The following is a 17,270-nucleotide window of genomic DNA, read 5'->3' as shown; positions in this document are numbered from 1 at the left end:
GATTTGAACTACAGATTTTTGAACTAAGATATTCACTGAGCATACTGTTTAGACTGAAAAAGCTCATATCCATTTTTCTTCATCTCCTTAAGCTAAAAAACTGGATTTTTGTTATTTGTTTTTTGTATTCTAGATGATTCTGGGTTCTCAGAAGACACAAAGACAAGGTATATATTTTAGAAGTGTACATAAGCTTTTGTAAATCAAACCATGTCTTCAAGAAACATTTCCAAAAAAATGAGAAATCCTTTGTCATGTGGGAATTATTTCTGAAAGTCCATTCATTAAACAGGATTTTTTTAACTTGAATTTTTCTGAATATGAAGTACATATGCAATAGTTTTAATTGTTAACTGTGGAACAAAATACAATATGTAAAAATTCTGATGCTTTGTTCCATCATGAACCTAATACTTTTCTCTTTGAAGAGCTAGCCTGAAGTCCTCCGTGTCTACATTACAGCTGCCTTAGATGGAATAGTGTGACATGATTTCAGTGTTAAGGCACCCATGAAATCATTACTATTTCCTGTGGATTTGAGATAAGCTGAGAACTTTGATAAATATTGATATTTTTCTTTCTGAAATAGGTTTTGTTTAAATGCTGAATGTGATCTATTGTTCTGGCAGGAATATTCACTATACTGCAAGTGGGGGGACAAGTAGAAGAAACAGAGGAAGAATTAATCCAATATAATGGAAAGGGCCCTGTCCTGATTTTCTGGACCTGGATCTACCCATGTACTCTTGGAGAAGCCTTTTTACTTTATGTACAGTATTTCAGTTAGGCTATACAGTATACTAAATCTTTGTATAATTAAAACTATTATTCTATAACACTACAATTTTACTGCAGATAATAGCCAAAGAGATTTATTCTTAATAATATTCATTTTCAGGCTATTTAAACAAGACCACTGGGTTCATCAAAACCAAAGCAGAGATCTGTTACTGCAGGAAGTTGTAGTAGTTTGTGGTTATGGTATTAAGTATCCTGATCAAGGTTTAAATATGATTTAAAACACTCAAAGTTATCCAAGACCAATTTTTAAACACATTGAAAAAATCAGACACAGTTCCCAATTAGTAACAAATGTATAAATCACAAAGCCATTCAACCATTCCTCATTCAATTGTTTGTTTGTTTGTTTACGCATATGTGTTATATGCCAAATGCTATTCTAAGTTTGGTTGAAATAGTAACAAACAAGAGGGAGAAAGTTCCTGCCATGAAAGAGCTTACATTCTGTAAAGAGAGACACACCAAATAAGTGAACAGATTGATTTCTGCCCGGTTACATGTTGTGAAGGAAATAAACAGGTGATAAAGACTTTAATCAAAGAGGTCCACCCTACTTTCATAAATTGAAGGAAGATGACTCTCACTGAGCAAAATGCTGTTTGAGCTAAAAGCTGGAAGAGGAGGAGGAGGCAAGCATATAGAGAAAAGGGAGAGGAGGAGAGCACACTGCAGGCAAAGGACAGTATCTGCAGAGGCCCCAAAACTTGGTGTTTAAGAACAGAAAAGAAGGCAGTAGCCCTGGGAGCAGAGACTGGGGTGTGGAATCTAAAATATAGCTGGAGAGGTAGACAGGAGGCAATTCACGTGCAAGCTCTGGAAAACAGTCTGGATTAGAGCCAATGGATTTGTTATGTTGTTCATTCTGCATAGCACAGATCAGAGGGATCATGATTACAAATACATTTGGATCAAAGAGGTTTAGGTTCAGTTCCTGGTTTTGGTGCTTACCTGCTCTGTTCCCTTGGGGACATTATTTAATCTCTCTAAAAAGGATGAATAATACTTAATTTACAGAGGTGTTGTACGGATTAAGCAAAGTAGTTTAAGTCAGCATATTATCCTGGCACCTGCCAAGCAGGGAGCACAGACATTTCATGATACCACACACTTCGGGAAAGGCGAATCACGTCTCAGTGTGAACGTAACATCCATGATCTCTTCTTACCAAACTTCAAGATTTCAGTACCTGCTTCTTCAATTATAGTTGTTGAATATTAGAATAGGTACTTAGGCAGAGATTTATAGTAATAATATAGGTTTGCAACCATTACATTTAAGTATCACTGGATTGTGGTTTAAAAGCCATTTTAACAACAATACCAGCTGCTTCCCCCTGAGGAGCTTCACCTAATTTTCCATAAAAGTATCTCTGATGACAAGTGCTAAACCACATAACAGTGGGAAACTAAGATGATGGATTCGCCATCCTTCTTGTTGGCTGTATTTTTCTCCACAGGACCCTTACTTCTAACATCCAGTGTATTTTATTTGGGTATTGTTTATGTATTGCCCGCATCCCACCTACCCCTCCCAACACACACACACACACACACACACAGGCTGACTAATAAATTAAGGGGAAAAAAATATGATGCTACTTGTGCTTTTTAGTAAGTAAAATCATTCGTTCTCTATCTTAAAAGAACTTAGGCAATACAATCACTTATTTATTATTTCTGCCCACTGATCTGGAGAACTTAGTTAACAAATGAGAAATCCCTACCATTTTACAATAAAGTAGGATTGGTGGGAACTACTTTTTTCCACCCATATGGAGATTAACTGCAAGGAAACAGTGGGAGGTGGTGGCAGTGGTGTGCAGCAGAACTAGAGCCACGGGAAGCACAACGTGGTAGCTGCTGCACCTACAAACCCACAGGAGATATGTAGTAGCGCCGACAGCGAAAGCTTATACAGTCCCGTGGAGGACAAACTTAAGTAAAGAATGGTGATGAAAATGAATACAGACATGATAGGTATTAGGTGAAAAACTGTGGGTTTGTCTAACAATGAAAGCTTTTGAGTAAGATTAGGAATGCAAACAATTTTCAAAGGGAAAATTAAAGAGACATTTCAGAATAGAATACGGGAATAAAAAAACCTGATCATACACATCAGAAGAGCTCATCACATCCCAGGTAGAGTTTATGGAAATCTATCTACACATCCATCACATAAGAACTGAATAAAAATAGTGTGGGGCAGGGGAGTAAAAGACTGCAAACATTCAAACAGGTAAGTAGGGTTCCTACCAAAGATTTAAAAGAGGCTGGCTCCACCACTTCTGACCACTCCAGATATCCACTGAAATGAGATACATAAGCACAACTTTGGGTCTTAATCCACAAATATCCCCCATCAAGTAACTGCTCTATAACAAAGCAATGAAAAGATATGCTCAGGTATTTGTGAATTCAGAAACAAAGCACCTAATTTTAATTAAAAACAAAGATATGTGTGTACGTGTATCTTAAACTTATGTAAAGCTGTGTGTGTATATATGTACATACATATATATAAAATACCTGAGACACATATATGTATGCATACATGTACATGTGTGTATATACACATATATTCTGTACTGGAGTGATGAGTATGGAATTTACATTATAAGAGGAAAATTGAAAGACTTAAGATTTTTGTCTAAAAATTATAAAATGAAAAGTTTCAGAAGGAACATATAGAGTGTTCATTACATATCTTTGCAGTGAACGTATATATCTTTGTAGTAAACAGAAGGAGGAGGAAGAGAAAGAGAGAAGCAGGAGGATATAAAATCCCTTGCACATAGGAACAAAATTGTTCTGTACTTAAATTTATAATAAGAAAAGCATAAGTACAAGGGTGTGTTTTGCCTACATATTTAACAGTTGGGGAAAGCAGTTTGATGACATGCCATACAATTAAAAACTCCATGCACCTTTCATCTAGAAATTCCATGTCAGGAATCATCCTGAGTAAATAATCAAATTGAAACAAATGATGTTCAAAATGTTTATAACTCAAAAGCTGGATATATCTTAGCTTCCAAAAATGTAGAAATGAAAAACTGGACAACTAGCTGCAAAAGAAAACTGGACCACTTTCTCACACAATATACAAGAATAAACTCAAAATGGATGAGAGACCTGAAACCACAACATTCCTAAAAGAACACATGGGCAGTAAACTCTGAGACATTGGCATTAGCAATTTTTTCCTAGAAGTCTCCTAAGGCAAAGCAAACAAAAGCAAAAATAAGTAAGGGGGACTACATCAAATGTATAAGTTTCTGTACAGCAAAGGAAACAATCAACAAAACAAAAAGGCAATCTACAGAATGGGAGAATGTGTTCTCAAATGATATATCTAATAAGGGCTTATATCTAAAACATAAAAAACACAAATTCCATACCAAAAAGACGTATCACCTAATTAAAAATGGGAGTAACTGAATAGACATTTTTCCAAAGAAGACATAGACACATGAAAAAACGCTCAACATCACTAATCATCAGGGAAATGAAAATCAAAACCACAGTGAGATATTACCTTTCACCAGTCAGAATGGCTAGTATCAAAAAAACAAGAAATAACAAGTGTTGGTGAGGATGTGAGGAAAAGGGAATCCTTGTGCACTGTTGGTATGATTGTGAATTGGGGCAGCCATTATGGAAAATAGTATGGAGGCTCCTCAGAAAGTTGAAATCAGAAGTACCATGCAATCTAGTAATTCTACTTCTGGGTATTTACCCCAACAAAAGCAAAAACACTAATTCCAAAAAAAAATACATGTACCCCTATGTTTACTGTAGAATTATTTACAATAGCAATATATGGAAGCAATGTAAGTGTTCACTGATAGATGAATGAAGAAGATGTGATACATACATACAATGAAGTACTAGTCAGCCATAAAAACAAATGAAATCTTGCCATTCACAACACATTAATGGACCTAGGAGTTATTGTGCTACATGAAGTAAGTCAGAGAAAGACAAATACCATATGACTTCACTTATATGTGGAGTCTAAACACCAAATGAGCCAACAAAAATACCTAGCAGCAGACTCAAATACAGAGAACTAGTGGTTACCATGGGGGTGGGGGGTGAGGGAACAGGCGAAACAGATGAAGGGGATTAAGAGGAACAAACTTCCATTTATAAAGCATAGGGGGGTGAAAAGGACACTATAGGGAATATAGTCAGTAACATTGTAGTTATTGTATGGTGACAGTGTAACTATACTTATTTGTGGTGAGCATTTCATAATGTATGTAACTGGCAAATCATATTTACACCTGAAATATTTGGTCAAATATACTTCAATATTTAATAGAGGTATGATTAAGATAACACTTTACTTGAAGAACTATACAATGTGAAAAAAAGAAATACACAATGTCTTAAAAATATGTAATATGGAAAACAATAATATTAGAGGAAAAAGAAGTAGTATATAAAACTATAAAATCCTTTTTATCACAATTTTGGATATATATGTAAAATATTAAAAGAACAAAGCAGGTAGTATATGGTAGTATTATGGATTAATTTCTTCTGTATACTTTTCTCTGTCTAGTTTTACAATACTATATGTTCATTATACAAATTTAACAAGTGATGAGTTTAAGAAAAATCTAGCACTAGAATATCCGTAATAGATTGTAATTAAATTTTAGAATGCTAGATCTAAAATAACATAATGAAATGATTTCCTTTATAATATTCTAATGCTAAGCTTTTATTTGAAACAATGAAGCCCCCTCTTTTTAAAGTTACTTCTGACTTGCCCTTGTCAGTGTTCTGCTAGAAGTATTTCATCCAAATTAGTGTTGGGGAGGAACACCAAGACTTATTTGTATAATGTTTTAAAATTTTTACAAAGGTATAGCATTAAAGAGGCATCTGTTCCTTGGCTAAAACTTATGCAAATTAGAATCGTTTTAGAGCTATATTTCAGGAAATTTTCCTTTCACTTCTTTAATGCACATGTTTCAGGGCAATTAGTATGAAACATTTAAAGAGATTAGAGGCTTATAGATATGCTGAATATTGCATATCTGTGGAGCATAAACCCATTTAATGCAAACCTATTGTTTGATCTAGGTCAGTTCTGAGCAAGGCCCATTATCAATGAATTCTAATGATGCGAGGATCTGAGGTATCATTCATTTTAAGTTGAATTAAAACATATTACTAAATCAAAGCCTGCAGAAATCCAAAGTCCCTCCAAATAATCCTCATGTTATAATCAGTGTAATTTATGGAAGAGCTTGTAAAATCCCATCAACACTTTTGTCACTACTAATGTAGGACTCCCAGTTTACATTTGGGCAAAGAAGCAAGGACCAGCAGGCCAGCTATTCTAGTCAATAGAACTACCACTAAATACAGGAAAACCCACAATTAGAAAATGACTACCATAAGAAGTGATGCTGCCCTCTAAAATATTTTTTCACCTTAATAAAAAGGTACATCAGCATGTATAAAAAAACTAGACCACGCCCACTTTGGAAATTACATAGCAAGGTAATAGAAAGGTGCCTCATAACTTACTGCCATCTAATTAATTAACCACCTAATTCCTCCTTCCCATCTACTCTTCAAACAACTGAACCTTGCTTCCACTGAAAACTCTACGGTGGAACTGCTTCATGAGAGCCACCAATGATCTCCACAGTTGGATCTCAAGATCCTCCTTGTTCCTCCTTATGACCAGTTCCTGCAGTACTTACATTTAAAGTCATACTCTCTCCCTCCCTGGTTTTCTGTCAAAAAGTGTTTCCTGTCTCCATCTATCATTCAGATCTCTGTCATTTCCCTTTGTTCTTCTCCTTCTTCCAGACCTTTATGTATCAAAACTAAGGTTCTATCTTACGAACTCCTTCATTTTCTTTTGGAAAACCCAGTGGACAACTAAGGCTTTAACAATGACCTGAAATCCAGGGACTCCCAAATTCTTACCTCTATACTATATCACCCTCTTGAGGTTGAATCCTGTGATTCTGGCCATTTACAAACAGGTCCCTTTGGATGTGTCACAACTGTTCAAAGCATGTCTGTCTCCACTTTTGTATCCTCTAATACTTAGAAAAGAACCTAGAACATTGAAAATACTCAACAAAATGTGTTAAATAAGTGAAGGGGTGAATTATTTAGCTAGAAGTGTGTTCTTCTGATCTCATAATCCTGAGGAATAATTAGGTACATTGCTTATGTGTGCTATGTAAGTCATACAGAGTATCAAAGTTCAATACAATGAAAAAAGTCATACTAAAATTTGCTATCAAATGGAGAGACAACTGATAGCATAATTAGGAGTAAACCCCACAGTATGAAAACATCTCTCTAACCACTGTCATGTATAAAAATTTCATTTATATCAATTAACAGTGACAGAACATATAGACCTATAGAAACCATGGCCATTGAAAAGTTTTATTATCAATGAAGCAAAGAGCTCTTTGAAAAATATAGTTGATACAACTTTAGCCAGACTAAAAGAAAAAAAAAAACCTTCAAAATCAGGAAATGAAAGAGAAGTTACAATCAACACCACAGGAATTCAAAAGATAAGAGAATTCTACAAAAAATATGCCAACAAATTGGACAACCTAGAAGAAATGGATGAATTCCTAGATAATCTTCCAAAACTTAATCAGGAAGAAAGAGAATATCTGAATAGGCCAATACTAGTAATGAAATTGAATCTATTTTCAAACTCCCAAAAAATGAAAGTCCAGGCCAGGACCAAATGGTTTCACAGGTGAATTCTACCAAACACTTGAATAGCTAATAACTATCCTTCTCAAACTATTATAAAGAGGAAGGAATGCTTCTAAACACATCCTACAAGGCCAACACTACCCTGATACCAAAACCAAAGACATTACAAAAAAAAAAGGAAAATTAAAGAATAATATCCCTGATGAACATAGATGCAAAACCCTCAACAAAATAGTAGCAAACCAAATTCAAAAATACATTAGAAAGATCATTCACCTGTCAGTTGAGATTTATTCCAGTGATGCAAGGATGGTTCAAATCCACAAGTCAGTTTAATATACCATATTAACAAAAGGCAGTATTAAAAACATGATCATCTCAATTGATGCAGATGAAGCATTTGACAAAATTCAACATCCATTCATCATAAAAACTCTCAGGTAGAGAGGGAAAATAACTCAACATAATAAAGCCCATATGCAAGAAACCCATAGCTAACATCATACTCAATGATGAAAAGCTGAAACTTTTTCTCTAAGTTCAGGAACTAGACAAGGATATCCACCCTCACCACTGTATTCAGTATAGTAATAGAAGTTCTAGCCACAGCAATCAGACAAAAATAAAAGGCATGCAAATTGGTAGGGAAGAAGTTATCACTATTTGCAGATGACATGATACTATATATAGGAAACCCTAAGACTCCACCAAAAACCTGTTAGAATAACTGGATTCAACAAAGTTTCAGAATACAACAAAAATCAATATACAGAAGTCTGTGGTGTTTCTATAAAAATGAACTAGCAGAAAGAGAAATGATCATATTTACAGTTACACCAGAAAGAATAAAACACCTGGGAATAAATTTAACTAGGAGGTAAAAGACCTATATTGTGAAAACTGTAAGATATTGATAAAAGAATTTGAAGATGGAATAAATAAATGGAAAGATATACCATGCTCATGGATTAGAAGAATTAATCTTAAGATGTCCATATTATGCAAAGCAATCTATGGATTCAATGCAATCTCTATCAAAATACCAATGGCATTTTTTTGTTTTGTTTGTTTTTGTTGGTTTGTTTGTTTTTAATACTCAGCACTAGAGAAAATAATCTTAAAATTTGTATGGAACCACAAAGACCCCAAATACCCAAAGCAATCTTGAGAAAGAGAAACAAAGTTGGGGGCATCACATGCCTTGATTTCAAACTGTACTACAAAGTTTTAATAATCAGAGTATGGTACTAGCACCAAGAAAAACCCACATAGACCAATAGAACTGAATATAAATCTCAGAAACAAATCCATGCTTATGTGGTCAAGGAATCTATAACAAAGGGGGTAAAGACATTCTTTCTCTTCCATAAATGAGAAAACTGGACAGTTGCATGCAAAAGAAGGAAACTGGACCACTTTCTTGTACCATATACAAAATAAATTCAAAATTGATTAAAGACCTAAATGGAAGACCAGAAGCTATAAAACTCCTAAAAAAGACCATGGCCAGTAAACTCTTGAACATTGCCTTAGCAATTTTTTTTCTGGATATATCTCCCCAGGCAAGGAGAACCAAAGTAAAAACAAGTAGGACTATATCAAACTAAAAAGCTTCTGCACAGCACAGGAAACCATCAACAAAACAAAAAGGCAACCCACCAAATGGTAGACTGTATTTGCAAATAATGTGCCAAAAAATGGATTAATAGCCAACACATATAAAGAACACTAACTCCATAACAAAAAGATATATAATCTAATTAGAAATGGGCAGAGGAACTGAATAGACATTTTCTAAGGAAGACATACAGATGGCTGACAGACATATGAAAACATGCTCAATCACTAATCAGGGAAATGCAAAATCAAAATCATAATGAGATATCAACTCACACTTGTCAGAAAGTCTAGTATTCAAAAGACAGGAAATTTTAAGTGTTGGTAAGAAAAGAAAACCCTTGTGCATGGTTGGTAAGACTATAAATTGGAACAGCCACTATGGAAAATAGTATGGAGTGTCCCCAAAAAGTTAAAAATAGAAATACCATGCAATCTAGTTAATTGTATTTCTGGGTATGTACCTCAACAAAAACACTAGTTTGAAAAGATATATGCACCCCTATGTTTATTGAAGAATTATTTACAATAGCTAATATACAGAAGTAATGTAAGTATTCATTGGTAGATGAATGGACTAAAAATGCATTTTATATATATATATATATATATATACACATACACACACACACAATGGAATACTGCTCATCCATAAAAAAGAATGAATTCTTGTCATTTGTGACAACAGGGATGGACCTAAGAAAGTATGGTTATTATGTTAAGTGAAATTAGTCAGAAAGGGAAAGACAAATACCCTATGATTTCCCTTATATGTGGAATCTAAACAAAACAAAATGAGCAAACAGAAAACCCAGCAGCAGACTCATAAATACAGAGAACTGGGGGTTGCCAGGAGAGTGGGGGTAAGGGAATGGGCAAAATAGGTGAAGGGGATAAAGAGGCACAAACTTCCAGTTATAAAATAAATAATTCATGGTATGAAAGGTACAGTGTGAGAAATATAATCAATACTGTAATAACTTGGTATATTGACAGATGGTATCTATACTTATCATGGTGAATATTTTGTAAGGTATATAAATGTCAAACCACTACATTGTACACCTGAAGCTATTACATTAACTATGCTTCAATAAAAATAAAATTAAAGTAAAATCATCAAGCCATAAAACAAGTTTTATTGCCTGCTATTTGGTATCAAGGCAATGAAATCAATGCAAATCAAACTACGAGTACAGCTTAGAAGAACTTCATAGTACATCACAATTTGTTGAAGACTACAAATCCTCCATCATGTATATTCCCTTATTTCTTTTAAAGTCAGTTCCTATTCCACCCATATTCAGCTAGACTTAAGACTTCTGAACTAGAGATACTAGTTCCAGCAAGGTAAGTGTGAACTTTGAGTTCAGGCCAATGAGATGTTAGCAAAAATAAAGCATCCAATATCCGGGGAACTGCCAGCCTGAAGAGAAGCTGCTTGCCCATTATACACTCTTCCCCTAACTAGGATGGTAACATCCTTAGGCCCAGAGACAGAAGGTACGTGTTAAGGATGTCAAAACTGACTGATCTTAAATCAGCCATCAACCTGCCCTAATCGTTCCCTTTGGACTCTTACGTGAAGAAGAAATAAGTTTCTATCTTATTTAAAACTATGTTTTAGGGTTCCTTTGTTATAGCAGCTTAGTCTATACTACAGATAACACAATAAATATCAATTATTTTTTATTGTCATTTATTATACATCATGACATACATAAGTCATTGTATTTCTGAGCTGCCTGTGCTATTTTCTTATATGTTGCTTTTTTTTTTGTAGTTGGAAGATAAGTATGTATTGGTCAAATGAACGAATTTATTTAGGTGGAAAAGATAATGACATTTTTAGTTTTCTTTTTTTCTCCCCCGAGGTGAAACTTGAAAGTAACTAAATTTATCCTAAAGTTTTACAAATCAGTAAAATATTTTGTCAGCATGGCAGTAGATTCTCTCTCTCTCTCTCTCTCTCTCTCTCTATATATATATATATATATTAACCAAACAAACAAAAAAATCAGTCATCAGAAAATTTAAGTGACATGTTTAGCAGGGTCCTCATTTCAACCTTGATAATTGGAGAGACACTGATGGAGCTTTAGGTAAGTGGAAAGCCTCAATGAGGTCACCAGCTAGTAGAAAGAACTGGCCACAAAAGTCCAAGGACTATGCCAAATCTCAGTATCACAACACAGCAGGAGTTGAATGATGGGTTCATTGCATCAATATATTATATTTTAATATACTATATTTTTCATGTTTCATTCCATTCAGATGTGGGATGACAGAATGCAAGTTACTCACTATAGTTTATCATGGCTCCTGAACCAACTGTCAAAAATGCCTTTCCAGACTTCTCACCACAGAGACTAAAGAGAAAATGTGATGATGGGGTGGAGAGAAAATGTGAAAAACCTTTCCAGAAAATATGTGGTTCTTCAGAGGTTTCAGAGACATTTGGGAAAAGGGCATATATCAGGATCCAGTTCAGAGATTCAGGTTATGTGAATCTGGGATGTAATTTTAGCAAAAACTAGGGAAGAAGATGTTAACAACCCTCCCTGGGCACCTTTAGAGAATGGTCTCCCAATTGGAGATTTTGTTCATTTCTGAGGGCTTAATTGAACAAAACAAAACCAACCAACCACCAACCATTAAAAAGACCAAACCTTTCACTGATCCATCTTAGCCCCTATTCTGTAGAGCTGAGTCAGAGCCTCGTAGTCTGCTGACATTCCCTTATTACTAGGAAACAACACTGTGAGCATAAAGAGGTTTCAGGAAAAGACCAGATGGCTCTACCCATGTTGGAGTCAGGAACTCTTCCAGGAAAACTTGGGCTGCCTATCCTAGGAAAATGCCCAGTGCCACACAAGAGGGCTGTAAAAATTTTAAAGTATTTTTTGTTTTCAAATTCATCCTTAGTAAGATTCTTCCCTCAAGAAATGGGCTATTTCCTACTAGGTGAGGGGATTAGGCATTTATGCATTAACACATAAACCTTGTTTGGATTTTATTTTCTGAGCCTAAAAGCATTTGTGGATTCAAGGATTTGAGTGGGCTGCCTGTTAAACTGCATTTCTCACTTGCAGGCACTGTACATAAATCACACTGAAGGAAAGAACATTCTTCCTGGAGTGAGGTGTTTCAAGACTTCCTATCTACTGCCTCTGGGTGGGGATAGGTGGTATTCAGGATTAGGTCCCATTTACATCGGTATTTTCATTGTAAAAATGAGAAAATAAAAGTGAAGTGTCTGATCTGTTTTCCTCTCTCTCGTTTGACTGCAGGCTACTGTGTTCATCATTTAAACATTCAGGCTTGTTTTGGTGAATAGAAACACTAGCTCTTTCTTGTTGCATTTTATAAAACAGAATGGCAGAGAAACATATGAATTACCACCACTGACCACCAAGTTTTCCTCCTACCCCTAATCTAGTCTCCAGATTTACATCAAATGGTGTACTATAGGAGACCACAGGTGTCCCCCACCACACACCTCAGGAAATAAAGGCTGGAGGCCCTAGAGATGTGCCATCCTCTCTCAGCAACCTTCTCAGATACAAAAACTCGGCAAGGTATACATGTGCACGTACACACAGAATAAATCTGTATTATCAATGCAAAATACAAAAGTAGACTAACAGTTATGTATTATGCAAAAATCTTAATGTGATTGACAAAAGTGACAAAACCACACCCCAAAACATTCCCAAGGGAACCAGCTGTGAAGATAAGGGCTGAACTGGAAAACGCCAAGGTCAGACCAAACATCGGAAGAGTAGGTGGGTTCTCTTGGACAACAGCCTATGTGACTGATGTAAACGTAGTACCACAGTCATCCTCCTCCACACACACACTAAAGAGCAAGCACCAAGGAAGTTTGAACTTAGGATCAAAACAACTGCCCTCTCCTAGAAATTGATTCCATCCTGGAGAGGCAGGACCAGGAGTCTGGGGTGGGCTTTGGCGGACTGGATTTTGTGTGGGCCTGAGGGCCTAAGAAAAGCAAAGAAGAGCTTAAACTCACTGGAGCCTCTGCAGCAGACACTCAGTAGATCCTTCTCTTCAGTCAGTGCTGTCAGCCTGCAGGACCTCTGATGTAATGTGGATAGCCCTAGGTCATTTCTTCAGCTCTAGCACCCCTAGTGCTGATGACACCTGAATATGCCCAACACTCTCCAGCAAGAAGCCAATGCTACCAAGAGAAACTGAGCTCCTCAAGGACCAGCTACCAGGAGTTCCATAATTCCTTACACCAACACCAATACTGCAATAATGGATATGGGACAAAGCTGACCACAGATAGCTGCCACTCTTCATTTTTAGATCTTTAAATACCACCAGGAAATGCCAAGTGGGAACTGCAAGGGAGGAGGGTAAGGATGAGGGCCTTCTTTTGGCAATGGGCTCGAACCTCTTGAAAACACAGAGACTACATCAGGGAACTACCTACTGTTTTCACAGGGAAGTCCCTCCTAATTTGAAGGCTTAGCTCTGCCAAGAAGAAAGTAGGGAAGTGGGACAATTGGAAAATACTCACTCCTGAGACAACAGAACAATTTTCTCCTCTGACTTTGCCTCCAGAAACAGTGAACATATACCTTGGTTGATTCTTTAATATCAAGATAGACAGATTCCAGGGGAAATATGCCCATGGAATCCACTGGCAATCATACAAGGAAGACTGCAACGTGGTGTTAGAAGATGGGGAAAAAGGACATTTGAGGTAAAAGATACCCAATAAAAAGCTCAGCAGCAAACTTCTGATTTTTCTCAGACACTGGATGAAATACCATGTTTCCTGGCACTTTCCTCTCTCAACTCTGCCACTTGTCATGTGTGAAGAAATTGTGGATTATCCAATGAGTGCCCAAAATGTCTGTGGTATCAAATGATTATCTCTCCTCTTATTAAGAAGTGTTTTTATCACTGGTAACCTAAAGGTCTGACATAGCTGGGAGGAAATAGCACTGTTCTCTTCTTTGAAGTTACCTTGCCTGAGTGTTTCAGCCCTATGCAGCTTCACTGAGAAATGACAACAGACTATTCTTGGGGTACAAGGGTTTATACCTGGCTTTATTCTCTGGACAGTACGTCGAGAACTAGAATCACGTCTGCATCCAGCAATCTGCAGGTCCATAATCCTCCTTAGTCTCTGCCTCTACCAAGAGCACTGGGCAGAGCTCTGTATAGAGTGACTCGGTCAATAACAGCTCATTGCTAAGGGGTGAAAAACTTTCATTTTCCCTACAGAAGGGTAATTAGAAGTCCATTTTGTCCTAAACAGGAAACACTCTTTGATTCAGGAGAAAAGAGGTTTTTCTCTTGAAGGGTAAAACAAACTAATTATGTCTTAGAACATGATTAAAGGAGTCTTTAGTGCTCCCACTGGAAAATCTGGAGGAATATTTTAACACACTTCCACTTTTAATGTAGAGACAGGCCTTGTGCCCACCTCAGTGCCAGTTTATCCCTTGAAGAGAAGCAGGGTCATAACACACTGTGGGGAAAATTGAACTTCCTATGGCCAGAATCCTCACCTGACCCTAATCTACTTGATGATGTAATTGGCCTACTGCTTCTACACCCATAGGCAATAAGCTATTATTGACTGAGTCACTATATAAAGAGCTCTGCCCAGTGAGTGATCTGGGTGGAGGCAGAGACAAAGGAGGATTACAGACCTGCAGACTGTCAGATACAAACGCAATTCCAGTGCTCGACCTATCACCAGAAAACAAAGCCAGGTAATAAACCCTTTTACACCAAAACGTTCCATTGTCAGTCCTCAGTCTCACTGAATCTATAGTGAACTTGCCTGGGGCTGAAACCCACTGGCAAAACAAGGGATAACACATTAATCATTATTTCCCATCACCTGAGCACCTGCTGTCATTCATCTCTTGATCCTTCCAGGTCTAACCAAAAGGGTTTCTTTTTTACAGTCTCTCATTTTTTAGGGTAAGGGACTGGAGAATGATTGAGTGACTTACTCCACTGCATCAGGTGAAAAATCTAGGTTTTAATTAAAATATGCCAAGTCAGCAATAGCAGCACTGCTTGTGAAGCTGACATTTTTTAACAATGAAGGTGCCATTTTAAAGATCAGCAGATCAGTAGCCGTGATAAATATAATGACAGCAAATGCACCTGTGCTGTTAAACTTTGTTAAAAATATTTCTTCTAAAAGCCTTAAGTAGCTAAAACCATTCAATGAATGAACTGTGCAACATTTGGGATCTGAAAAAGTCACAGAAGTGCTTTGTGCTGGGACAATCACCCAAGACAGGAGCTCCATTTTAAAAATACATATTTGCAGTAGCAACACAGTTTACTTACCAGTGGATAACAACTTAACTGTCCTAATCCTTATTTTTGATAAAAATCAGCACACTTAGACAAGGCAGATCAGTTAAATCAATTTAGGAAGGCAATTTACTATGATGAGGTTGTTACCGAGTCAAAACGAACATTACGAAATTTATGCAAATATCTTCAGGAATTTGTTTTGAGTATGCTAATGACACATAATTAGTTATCATTCCTTTCATGCAAAATTAAATTTGCTGCAATAACGAATCATGTTCAAGAAGGTATGTTAACATGAAAAGGCCCCTCATTTTTATGACTGAAAGGCTGCAAATTGTGGGTAAATTGCAGGTAAATCTAATCTCAGCCTCCAGTATTGTTATTCATGGGGATTGAACAAAACCAACTGCAAGGTGCGGTGGGAAGCCTCTACTGACTCCAAGGGCAGCACTTGTAAGGATGCAAGAATCCCGAGAAGTAGAAGCAATGGATCCTCTGCTTTTGGACTAGGCTGTCTCAGCTATCATTAATGAGATAGTGTCTTTCAGCTTCTATCCTCGGTGGGAATTATGCTCGAAATGCCTCCTGGCCACTTAAGCTGTAGCCCATCCCTGTTTGCCCAGGACTGAAAGGTCACTCAGGGTATGAAACTCTCACTGCTAACCCAGGGGACATCTTGAGCAAACTGGGACAAGTTGTTCACTCTACCAATGTGCTAGAAGTCCAGTTTTCTCCTGCTTGTCAGCCTGGAGCAGGCAGGAACTGAGAAGCAGTTAGAATTTAGAGTTATTCCAAAGTAGAAGTTTGGTTTTGTTTTTCTGGTAAATACTAAAAGATAGCACTGAGTGCCTCCAAAATAATTAGCACATTGACTCTCCCTGACTCACTCCACTGGTAGACGGGCCCTGGAGCTCCTCTTGCTAGCCTTCCTCACATTGTTAGCATGGAGGATGTCTCAAGAAACTAAATGTAGGCTTAAGGGATTAATCTTGCAAGTGTGGGGGTCACATGAGGGTAATGAGTACAAGGCTGATGGGCTATTACCATGTTAACTATTTATTGAGCAGTGATTCTGGAAGTTTAGTGAAATCAGAATCACCTGGGGGACTTGTTGGGCGCCACTTAAAGCTTCTGATTCAGTGGGTCTGGGAAAAGGCCAAACTTTGAAATGAATTCGCTGGCGATACCTATGATGCTGGTCAGGAGGCCACAATGAGAGAAACTTTGAATTAGACCCTAATTATTCCTCATCACTGGGCTTCAGTTTTTCTAAGAATGCATCAAATTTCTCCAAGAATGGACTCAGCCCTGAACTTTACTGACCAGCCTAATTCTAGGAAACACTTCTGGTCATCCACCATTCACTAAAGAAATGCATGCGTCTCCCAGTAAGCCCACCCCTGACCCAGGTCTTGCCTTATCCAAGATAGACTGCTCTGGATTCCAGGGGTCACCATCTCCCTGAGAGTTCACTCTCAGAGGGCTCCTGCTGTCAATCACCCCACCCCCAGATCAGAGTCCCAAAGATGGGCCAGGTTGTATCACAGCCATATCCCCCTGTGGAGAAAGTGAAGGTTCCTAAGGCCAGGATTCTCACCTGCCCCTGCTCACTACTTACACGTTTGGCCAATACATTGTTATTGAATATACAAAGAGCCCAGCGCTCTGAGTGGCTGAACGGCCACAGGGCTGCGAGGCTGCAGGAGAGCAGAGATGAGATGGCTGTGGGGGCAGAGAGGCCCAGGAGCAGAGACCGGCTTGCTGCATGCAGACTTGCTCTGGGTGGATGAAATTCTAGTGATTGACCTGCCACCATGGGATTAAAGT

At 37.3% G+C, this 17,270-nt stretch overlaps 1 protein-coding gene across 13 annotated transcripts in view; it reads right to left on the bottom strand.

Annotated features, from left to right (window-relative positions):
• Positions 1 to 17,270, bottom strand: part of NCKAP5 (NCK associated protein 5) — a 1,007,163-nt gene that overhangs the window by 579,407 nt on the left and 410,486 nt on the right. The window lies entirely within an intron of this gene.

This window comes from Manis pentadactyla, chromosome 8 (genome assembly GCF_030020395.1).
Source record: "Manis pentadactyla isolate mManPen7 chromosome 8, mManPen7.hap1, whole genome shotgun sequence".
Lineage (NCBI taxonomy): Eukaryota > Metazoa > Chordata > Mammalia > Pholidota > Manidae > Manis > Manis pentadactyla.
This window is presented reverse-complemented; position numbering and strand designations above follow the sequence as displayed.